This window comes from Alexandromys fortis, unplaced genomic scaffold, assembly GCF_014885135.2.
Source record: "Alexandromys fortis isolate MF-2015 unplaced genomic scaffold, M_Fortis_MF-2015_v1.1 scaffold_22, whole genome shotgun sequence".
NCBI classification, from domain to species: Eukaryota; Metazoa; Chordata; class Mammalia; order Rodentia; family Cricetidae; genus Alexandromys; species Alexandromys fortis.
The window spans coordinates 1,057,491-1,068,921 of NW_026067900.1; positions in this window are offsets into that span (position 1 = coordinate 1,057,491).

An 11,431-nucleotide genomic window follows, 5' to 3' on the forward strand; every position below is an offset into this window, starting at 1 on the left:
CCTCCAGCGTTTAGTTCCAGAGCTGGTAGCCCATAGATATTAGGTAAGTGGGTAGAATCAAGTATGTGAACGGTGTTAAGGGAAGGGGTCCCTTTTTATCCTATTCTTTGAACTCTATTATTTACTTTTGTCTGTGTGGGGAGGTCAGAAGACAACTTGGGGAAGTCTTGGGTTCTCTTTTTCTACCATGTGGGCCCTGGGTATGGAACTCGGGTCCTTAGGTTTGGCAGTAGGCACTTTTACCCACTGAGCCCTCTTGCTGGCTCTGTTTGTGAATTTTTATAGTTTTGGGAATTGAACCCAGGGTCCCTTATGGGCTAGTCAAGCTTTTCCCACCTAGCGTAGCTTAGATGTTTCTTTTCTTTGTAAGTTTTTGAGGCAGGCTCTTACTGTGCTGTCCAGGCTGGCTTTGATGTAATGAACCTCCAACTTCCAGCTCCTAGGACGACAGGCGTGCCCAGCAACACGTGTGATTTGGGAAATTTTTAAATACTTTCTAAAAGGTCTTTTTAATTTCTTATTATTGTGTGCATGTGTACTGTATGGGTATGTGTGTGAGAGAGCCACACAGCACGCGTGTGAGATCGAAGGACTTTGGGGGGTTGTTTCTGACCTTCCACTGTCACCAGACTTGTGTGGCAAGCACTATTATCTGAGCCATCTGGCCCCAGCACTTTTTCATCCCTTTAAGATTCCACCCGGAAATGCAAAGATCTCTCCCCTTCCTATGGTTTGCTTGCAAATTGTTAAGCCCAGCGTCAGTCACTGGTGTTGTCTTTCTATCACTAAGTACTCAGTAGATATCTAAACCCAGCCTTTCCTGCCCTGCCTCACAGGCAGTAGATACCGGAGCACTTGCAAGGACATTGCAAGGAGTCACTATTGTTAGGTCAATGGCTAAACTTAAAAGGAACACTGGACGTGTGTGTGGAAGGTTTGCAGGCCTCTGAGCCCTGTGAGGAAGGGAGGGAGGGAGGATTAAGGAACCCTGTGAAGCTAAAAGAGTCTTGGAACAAATGAAATGTAGACCTTGCTCCTCCTGGAAGGTGACGCTCTCTGGCAAGTATTTCCCACACTAATGGGGTGGAGGGGTAACTGCTGTGTACAGAAGCAGCTCCTCCCATCAGGCACTGAGGAGAGAAGACCTGTAACCTGAGACCTGGCTCTAGGGGCCTGAAATGTCTGTGGAGACAGTACCACAGGCAAGCGGGGACTGTGCTTAGTGTCTTATGCCTGGGTTCTGCCTCTCTGACCTAGGAAAGACACTTGGGCTGTTGCAGGTTGGTATGTTCCTATCTGTCAACTGTCTTTCTTAATCACTTGCCCTAGTCCTGAGAGGTAGCCTAGCTTTTCATTTGCCCCCCCCCCCCCCCCCCCCCAACAGCACCATTTTTGGCCTTCTGGGTGTTGGTAGCCAAGGTGTGCAGCAGTGTCTGTCCTGCGCTATCAATATAACAGTATTTGCAAACTTGGATTAATTCCCAAGCATCCTGCTAGGTGCAGAAGACAGAAAAAGCACAAAGCCAGCATGTACTCCAGCTGGGAAAGATTCGACCTCTATTCAGCTGCAGGTGTAAGAAGTTAGGGCCGGTGAGATAGCTCCATGGTAGAGGTGCTTGCTGTGCAGTCCTTGGACCTCTGGAACCCAGGGAAGGTCTGATGCATCCCTATCTATATGTCAACCCCTGTCCCCAGAATCCACATAAAGGTGGAAGGGGAAAACAACGCACAAAGTTGCTTTCTGACTTCCATGTGTGCACCGTAACACTACTGCAGCTCTCCTGAGCGCCTTTAATCCCAGCACTTGGGAGGCAGAGGCAGGCGGATCTCTGGGAGTTTGAGGTCAGTCTGGTCTACATATCGAAAAGAAAAACACCATATAGGTTTAGCTTCCTGTCTGGGGTGAGGAAAAAAAAGAAGAAAGAAAGAAAGAAAGAAAGAAAGAAAGAAGCAAAGAAAGAAAAAGAAAGACAAGAAATGTGGATTTACAGACAGAAAACAAACAAATAAACAAAAACCAAAAAACATAAATTACGGAGACCCTAAGCAGAGCACCAACTGATTCCAGAGTTTATTTATTATTTATACTACTATTTGATTTGGGTCCCATGTGAGATTCTGCCTCAAAAGAATCAAATAAAAAACGAAAAAAAAAAGAGAGAAGGAAATGTGGTAAGTATCATATTAATGTTTTGTTTGGTTTTGTTTTTGGAAAAGCTCCCAGATACTGCAGGCTGGCCTCGAACTTGCTAGGTAGCTGAGGATGACCTTGAACTTTTCCTTTGTTTGTAGACAGGGTCTCACTGTGCAGCTTTGTCTGGCCTGGAACAAGCTGGCCCTGGAACTCACAGAGACCCACCTCTTATTTTCTCTCAAGTGTTGAGACTACAGGGCTGAGACGCCCTTCCTGGCTGGCCCTGAACTCTGATTTTTCTGCCCCTCTTGAAGCAACGGGAGTGCACGTCTGCTTTCATTTAGCGCTGAGCGCTGGAGACTGAACCCAGGGCTTCCTGCGTGCTGGGCAAGCACTCTACCGATTGAACTATACCCCAGATCACCACATTAGTGCTTTGGAAAGAGACAGAGGAGCCGTGGGGCTGGCTGGGTTGATCCCTGCTGATGCTATTCTTTCCTTGCGTCCTTCCCTCCCATACTGAATCAGGGCTGAGGCACGGGGACAAGAGGTGCAGCGAACAAGGTACTGCATTGTTGCGCTACACTGTGTGACTGCCAAACCTGGGCCAAGAGGCGTTGCAGCTTCTTCTTTGGTCTCCTGAATAAGCAGTTGGGAAAACTAGTTGCCACGCTTCTCCACGCCATGAGGACCCCACAGACTGCCTCCTGGAGACGAGCCCGCTTGCCAACCAACCAGGTGGGCAAGCCAGTGAGCTGTGGGAATGACTTGTGCCACAATGGCAGCCAGAGACGAGGAAGAAAGGAGGTGTTTTGTGAGAAGGCAGCAATTACTGGAGCAGCACCTAGCGCACAGTCCTCCTCGGGGCTGACAGGGGCTGTCTAGTAGGTGTGGACAGTTCCCTGGAACAGCCCTGATGGGCACTTGGACTCAGCAAACCTGGCGCTCCCATGCCTAGTCTTTGTATATGGTTGCTGCTGGCAAGAAAGGCTGAATAGCTTGGCATTCTGAGTCAAGGACAAGGCAAGGCCAAGGCGAGTGGAGCCACGGGCAAGGCGGTGGTAGAGTTAGAAGTTATCACCACAAGGGAGTCATGGTGTTGGGAGCTTGAGAGGGTTGGCTGGTTACATTCCATCCACAGTTAGGAGGCAGAGGTGAATGCTGGTGTTCAGCTTACTCCTCCTTTATTTAGTTCAGGACACCAGCCTAGGGAATGGTGCTGCCTATGTGTGTGGTAGGTCTTCCCACCTCAATTAACCCAATCAAGATAGTCTCTCATAGACCCGCCCAGAGAGTAACCTAGTCTAGATAGTCCTTTACAGAGGAGCCTGGGAGCTTGTCTCCCGTGTACGTCTATGTCCTGTGACTCTGACAATCGATATAATCACAATGCCTCCATCCTTCCTCCCACGTCCTGTTGGAGCAGTTGGCTGAAGAGCTACCACCTATCACACAAGGCTTTTAAAAGCATTCCTTGGGTGCCTTCTGGCTAACATGAGCCACTCGGCAGCATCACACTCACCTGCCCAAACCTGTGCTGTGGCCAAGATGTTATGAGAAGCTTCAGTCCCAGTTCTCACCAACGGCTAGAGATTCAGGAAGTGGAACTCACTGGGCCCATTGTCTCTCTCTTCATCTCAGGCAGGATCTCAGACCTCTTTCCAGTCTCTAACCCTACGCTGCCAGGTTCTCCTTGGCTGCTACAGTCCTCAAACCCCTTTCCTTGACCTCGCCTCCACTCCAGGTACATTCTCTTTGTCCTTTGAAAACCCTATTCTCTTTGCCCTCAGATTAGGGCTGCTTATTTGCATATGTCCATCTCAGGGTCAGAGGTCAGTGTGAAATCCTGGCTCTCTAGGCTACTCCTGAACGCCCCTTCATCTTGCGAAAGATCCTATTCCCTTAAACTCTTATCCTTAGTCCCTTGCCATCCCTGGTTCCCTCCTGGACCATCTGGTAGACCCCTTAGTCACTGTCTAGCATGCCTCCTGGGTTCCTAGGGTTCCCCTTCATTATACCTGGGCCCTTTGTCATCTATGTGAATAGATCTTCCAGATCACAGCTTCCTTCGACATCAATTTGTAAACTTCAACATCATCTCAGCTTACCTAGACCCAGCTCATCTCTCTTTATCAACATCTGTCTCCTCCTGATGCAGTGCCGTCCTTTCCTGCCATAGACTCCCTGGTCCTTCATCACCCCATCACCCTCTTCTAAACACCTCCAGCTTCCTCTCTTCCCCACAACTCCACTCTCCAGTTTACTTGAATCAACACTTAGCTTTGTTGGTAGGACTCTTTGGTTGGTAGAATGTTTTATTTATTTTTACTTTTTGCCACCCTTCTATCCCCCCCCATCCCCCACTGGGTCTCATGTAGTCCAGGCTTGCCTCATAGGCAAAGAATATCTTGAATTGATTCCCCTGCTTCTACCCTCCAAGTGCTGGGATTGTAGGTATATACTGCCATGCCTGCCCAGTCTATGCAGTGCTGGGGATTGAGCATAGAACTTTGTGTAACAACTGGGCTATAGTCTCGGGCCCCTTTAGAGCTTTTTTTGAATGCATAATTTAATTTTGTTTTGGTGATCATCTCTGACAGAGGCTATGGAGCAGGGCAGGTGTCCATATTTTATCTAACAGGTGAGGTCCAGTCATAAGACTCACAGAGGTCAACTGTCTTTTCCAGATTCATCCAAAGCTGAGGTTAGAACTCATACCCACTGGCCTTAACTCCACCTTGCCCTTCCAGAATAGACTGAGATTTGGATACTTGGTCTAAAGGTGCGAACAGGATAGAGCACGCCAGCAGAAGGCCCAGGATTCTTTAGCAATATGAGGCCAGGAAAGGGGGCCTTCAGAGGCAGAGGAACCTGATGATCTTCACAGACCTGCTAGAGGCAAAAAAATCCTATTCAGGATGCCAGCCCTGGCCATGACGTGCAAAACCAGATGCTGTGGGGAAGGCATGCAGTCTGAAACAGCGCGCTGCAAGCTCCCCAGCCTTCTGCAGATCACATTTTCTTTCCGCACTAGACTCAGGGACCCGGGGGCCCTGCATCACTCAGCACATCAAAGGCGTCCCCAGGTTTCCCTGCACCTCTCTCAGAGACTTTTAACCAGCCTTTGACAATAAAATCGCTTTTAAATAAAAACCGAGACTCAATATTGGACAGAAAGGGATTAACAGGATCAGCCGGGGATGACATCATGCTATTTTTGTTGGCGCTTTCCCAGCACCAGTGTGAGGAACCTGGGAGTGGAGGAGGATACATATTTCTTTTCTTCATAACTGACCTGGTGTTCTAAATCTAGGCCTGGAAAAGCTAAGGAGCTGGAGGAGGCAGGCGGTGCTGGGAGCACTCCTTCAGCAAGGTGCGGACATGTGCCCCTTGGAGAGGTAAGGGTGCTGGGCATTCGAGGAGAGCCAGACTGAAGCGACTCCGATCTCTGACCTCTCTGACAGAGGCAAGGGAAAGGCCCTTTGGGTGATCAGGCCCTGAGCTTGTGGAAAGCTGCCCTCCCAAAAGTTCTGATACCACAGCAGAGGCAAGGCGGCCCAGAGAAGCTGGTCTTAGCACATGCCTCTGGATACTGGCCACTAGACCAAGCCAGATGAATGCTGATTGGCCCAGTGGTTTCCAAACTGAGGGCATTTTAAGCTGGGAAACCCGTGCTTTAATTAAGATTCCAAACACTAGGACTGGGAAGTGACTCCATTATAAAGTGTTTGCCATGAGGACTTGAGTTCCATTCCTAGAAAACCCAGCAAAAAGCCAGGCATCATGGAGTACTCCAGTACCCCAAGTGGTGGAGAGGTGGAGAGTGGTAGACCTCTGAAGCTCACTGAGCAGCCAGCCTAGCAGACCTGGCAAGCTCCAGGTGAGATTCTGTCTCAAGAAACAGCGGATGATGCTTGAGGTTGACTCCTGGCCTCCATATGCATGCCTTCCTTTAGCCCCCTGAGCCCTCCCCCAAGACGGGAACCACACACTGTACACAGCAAACTGGAGGAAAAAGTGGCACTCAGGAGACAGAGGCTCTTCTGGCTGGGCTTCTCCTATGTTTGCTTATTGACCATTCGGACATTTGCTCAGCCACCCTCTCCCCATCCATCCCTGACATGATCACTGGAATCCTGGGGTCCATGAGGAATGATAAAATAGGGAAATAGTCCAAGTCTCACAAGTCAGAGCCAGTGGTACCCGTGGGTCTTCTTCTTTGCCGCATGTATGTTGCCTCTATGATCTAATAGTACTAGAAAATCATGACCATAGGAATATTCTCCCCAAACAGCAGTTAATGTTAGTAGAGACTATCTCATCCATCCATCCATCCATCCATCCATCCATCCATCCATCCATCCATTTATCCATCCATCCATTTATCCATCCATCCATCTGTTTGTTTGTTTTCTTGCTTGCTTATTTGTTTATAATAGGGTCTCATATATCCCAGGCTGGCTGCACCAATTCTTGAACTTCAATCCTCCTGCCTCTACTTCCAAAGTGAATCACAGGCATCACTATGCCTGGTTTGTGCAGTGCTGGAACAAAACCCAGATTTCATGCATGTCAAGCAAACATTCTGCTGGCTGGTACCTGCCCCTACACCACCATCCCATCTGAATATCATCTTTTCTTAGTAATTTGGTTTTTAGGCTTTCATAGCCGTGGGATTTGGGTTCCAGGTCATGGTTGCCAGGACTGGGTAGCATGCTCTCTTAAGTCTAATTTCCTTATTTCTCAATGGTTCCTAAGATGCTCCTACCTGTTGGGACACAGTCCAAGAATGGAGTCGTTTGAGAATTCTGAGAGCTTGTGAGAGAACTCTAAAGGCAAGAGGCTGTGATCTCCAGTTTCTTTGAAACACAGAATCGTTTCTGAAACGTGCCTTCACGCTGCTCTCCCAGGTGCAGCTGACAGGCTTGGGCTTACTTCAGCTGTTGTTTCCAAATGAACTCCATGGAAAACATGTTTTGGCACGTGTGGCTTGTCCTCGGGATTGGACACTTTGCTTGGGGACTCTTGTTAGCCCTCGAAATACAAATTGTCTGATGCTCTGAATAAAGTTGGCTATTGCATGAGACTTCAGTCGGCCTCATTTTCCGCCTCACCCTCCCAGGTTCATGCTGCCTCTACAGCAGTAAACAATACCTACCAGGGTGTTACTATGGAAGCTACCAGCATACAGCAGGGCAGCTCGAGGGAGATGGAAGAACTTCTGTTTGCCCTTCAGTGTCCTGAGGGGAAGGAAGAAGTTGGGTCTGGCTTCCCCACTGCTGGTCTTCCAGATACATTGTCTCCCAGATACATTGTCTCCCAGCTCAAATCCCGCTATCCTAGGGTGGTAATGTCTATCTACTCTGGGGTTTGCACTTGCTTGCTTGGTTTCGGTTTTTTTTCCCTTGCCTTTAAGAATCACCCTTTCTTTTACTCATGCAGCTTGAGTTTTTAACTTGCTCCCTACTAGAACCTGACTGACAGGCTTAATATAATGCCTGGCCTGTGGTTGGTGCTCAGTAAATGGAAACAGCTGTTACAGAGAAGGACTCTCTGCCATGGTCAATAAATACCTGGGCATATTACTCAACAGGACTCACAGAGTCAAAAGATACAGAGTTCAGTTTATTAAGCCAACAGAAAAATTGTATTATTCACATATGTTTATTTTTAGTTTTGACGTTGCACCTTCTGTGTGACAGTCAGCAAGATAAGATCTCTTAGGATTGAAGGCTGGAAAGATGGCTCAGTGCCTTAGACACTTGTTGCTCTTGCAGAGGACCTGGGTTCAATTCCCAGCACCCACACAGTGACTAACCACCATCCCTAACTCCAGTTCCAGGGGGTCTAAAACCCTTTTCTGACCCCTCCCCTTCACTTCTGACCTCAGCCACCAGGCACACACACGGAGCATATGCGTGTATGCAGGCAAAAATCCAAACATATAGAATAGAATAAATAAACCCTAGATTTAAAAAAAAATGGGGGGGGGGCTGGAGAGATGGCTCAGAGGTTAAGAGCACTGGCTGCTCTTCCAGAGGTCCTGAGTTCAATTCCCAGCAACCACATGGTGGCTCACAACCATCTGTACTGAGATCTGGCACCCTCCTCTGGCGTGCGGGCATACATCAAGGCAGAATGTTGTATACATAATAAATAAATCTTTAAAAAAAAGATTTTTGGAAATTAACTTGCTAAGGATTGCCTGCTGGCTTTCTCAAAGACATTTCCTATCTCATGTCCACTAACAAGCAAACACACTAGCCATAGGAGGACTGACCAGTGAGAGCTCTCTCCTGCATCTGAGCCAGAAAAAGAGTCCTACCTGCTCCCCAACAATGCTTTCCCGGAAGACCCAGAGTTAGTGGTACCATTGAGATGGGTCCTTTGTCTGGCTCTGAGATGGCCGTGAAGCCATAGTCGTAGATATGAGGCTTCCTCTCTGGGACTCAGTGCTTCTATCTGAACTGAAATGGCCAATGTCTTTGTTTCCTAGACTGCTGGAGCAAGGTATTGCCAAACTGGGGGAGAGGCCAGGCTTCCTTCACTCACAGGAGGCCAGGAGGCCACAGTCTAGCAGAAACCCCCATCCTCCCACCCCCAACCCCGAGCCAGCCTTCTTGGCTGGGTTAGCTTTCCTCTGATGGCTGCCTGCACCTTCTCTGGCTTTCTTTGTTGTCTAACTCTGAATTGCCCTTGCTGGTCTTTTCCTCTCTCCCTATACCTGAAACCTCCACAGTGGGTCTAACATCCTAAAGTCTGCTCTAGCCACCTCCCTTCCTTACACACCTCATTCCTGTAACCCGCTTGTCAGGAGGCAAGATGTTCTTTAAGGGATACTTGTGTCCCTTCCCATGGGTTATCAGACCATTGAAATAATAGTCCCTAGGGATATGGAGCTTCCCTAAAAATCTTACACTGGAAGAAGGAAAGCATAAACCCGTGCCAGCCGAAGGAAGAATCTGTCTCCTGAAGGAGTTGTCACACGGTCCTGATGTGACACAACTTCTTAGACCATCGTGTAGGAGAGACCAGAGCCGAGACAGTGATGGTCATTAGGGGCCCTGCCACACCTTGGCTAGGACTGCTTACATTTTATCTCCTATTTGAACCTAGACCTCACATTAAAACCCCAAGGATGGGCCAATGAGACGGCTTGGCCCATCTGAGCAACCTGGCCATCCCAAGCCTGCTGACCTGAGTTTGGATCCCTGAGCCCCACATGGTGGAAGGAGAGAACCAACCCACGTACTCTGTCTTCTGACACCACGCGTGTGCTATGGCGCACCATCTCCCCAAATAGATAAATAAGTAAATGTAATTTAAAAAAAAAAAGACCCCAAAGATGGACTTGGGAAGGGTGTGTCACTAGACTGGTCTGTTCTTCTTTCCAGTGTGGCCACACTGAGTAATGTTTTCCCTTGCTTTTCACTACTGTGTTTTTAATTGGCTTATTGAGGACAGGTGGCCAACCCTGTTTTATTAGTGCTGTCAAGCCCCAGGCTATGACCCTAATTCTGGGAACAGATCCAATCTAGGATGGCTGCTATGGGAAGATTATACTTATAATTCTAAGAAGATAATTCCTGAGATAATGACTTGAAGACAGAAAAGGTTTTCTTGCTTTCCTGATACCATTCACAACAGCAGACATGTTGACAGCAATCTAGGATTCCAGTTGGCTTCGTAAGTCTTGGTGGCTCTTGCCTTAGGGAACGGGATACAGCTGTTAAGAGGATGATGACCTCTCCGTGAAGTCAGGGCACCCGTAAATGAATACCAAGTATAGAGGATAATCAATATTACTGAAATGAAATATGCACAGGGTCTTTTCAGATGGCTGAGGCTGTGGCTCAGTTGGCAGACTGCTTGCCTAGCATGGTGAAACCCTGCATTTGATCCCCTGAACTACATAAACGGAATGTGTTGGTTACCTGCGTGCCAGTACCTTAGAGGTGGAGACTGGCAGATTGGGTCAAAAGCCAGTTTTATTTATTTATTTATTTATTTACTTACTTATTTTTGAGACAGGGTTTCTTTGTAGCTTTGGAGCCTGTCTTGGAACTAGCTCTTGTAGACCAGGCTGGCCTCAAAGTCACAGAGATTCACCTGCCTCTGCCTTTCGAGTGCTGGGATTAAAGGGGATTAAAGACATGCACCACCACCGCCCAAGGTCAGCTTTTACTGGACACGATGAGTCTGAGGCCAGCATGAAGCAAGAGACTTTGTCTTAGAACCAACAAACTTCCAAGCGCTATTGCTTGTTGTGGGATATTTGTACACTATGTGACGATGCCATGCTGTGATTGGTGTAACACAGAGATGAACAGCCAATAGCTAGGCAGGAGAGGATAGGTGGGGTTTCAGGGAGAGAGAGGACGAGGAGGAGGAATGAGGCGTGAGGATTACGCCAGTGAGACACTGAAGAGGGCAGACATACAGTACAGAGTAGAGGTAACCGAGTCACATGGAAGAATGTAGATTAACAAAAGCAGGTTAATAGAAGTGATAAGAGCTAGTGGGACAAGCCTAAGCTAACGGACAAGCTTCCATAATTAACAATAAGTTTCCGTGTCATATTTGCAGGCTGGCATACTCCACCGAGAAAGTACTGTTACAATGGCTAGTGAAGGGTCTGGGGGAGTGGAACTACGAATGGCTTTCTCCCTTTAGTTTCTATCTCCTCCTTCTTTTAAAGTTTTAAATGTAAGCTTGGGGCTCGAGAGATGGCTCAGCTGTTAAGAACACTTGCAGAGGACCCAGGATAGATTCCTGTCATCCACAGGGAAGGTCACGCCATCCATAACTCCAGTTCCAGGGGTTTAAAATGCTCTCTTTTAACCTCTGAGAGCACCAGGCATGCACATGGTACACATCCATACATGTAGGCAGAACACTCATACACATAAAATAAAATAAATCTAAAAATGTTTTTTTAATGTAAGCATAAGGATTAGGAGATGAAGCCATTGACAAGATACTCATGTTCCTATAATCCACTTTCTGAGTGAGGGTTTGCAAGGATGGCCCCAGTTTATTGAATTGGAACCAAAGTCTCAAAGTGTGCTAGTGTGTGTGTGTGTGTGTGTGTGCATGTGTGTGTGAGTGTGTGTGCATGTGTGTGTACCTGTGCACGTATGTGCAAGTAAGAGACAGTGCCTACTGAGCAGCAAGGAAGAGAGGCAGAGTCCCTAGCAAAGAGAGACTCAGGGAACACACACACAGACAGCCTCTGTAGGTCCTGGGCACAGCCTTGGGACAGCTTGAGGACACATTGTCCTCTAAAAGAAATGCCCC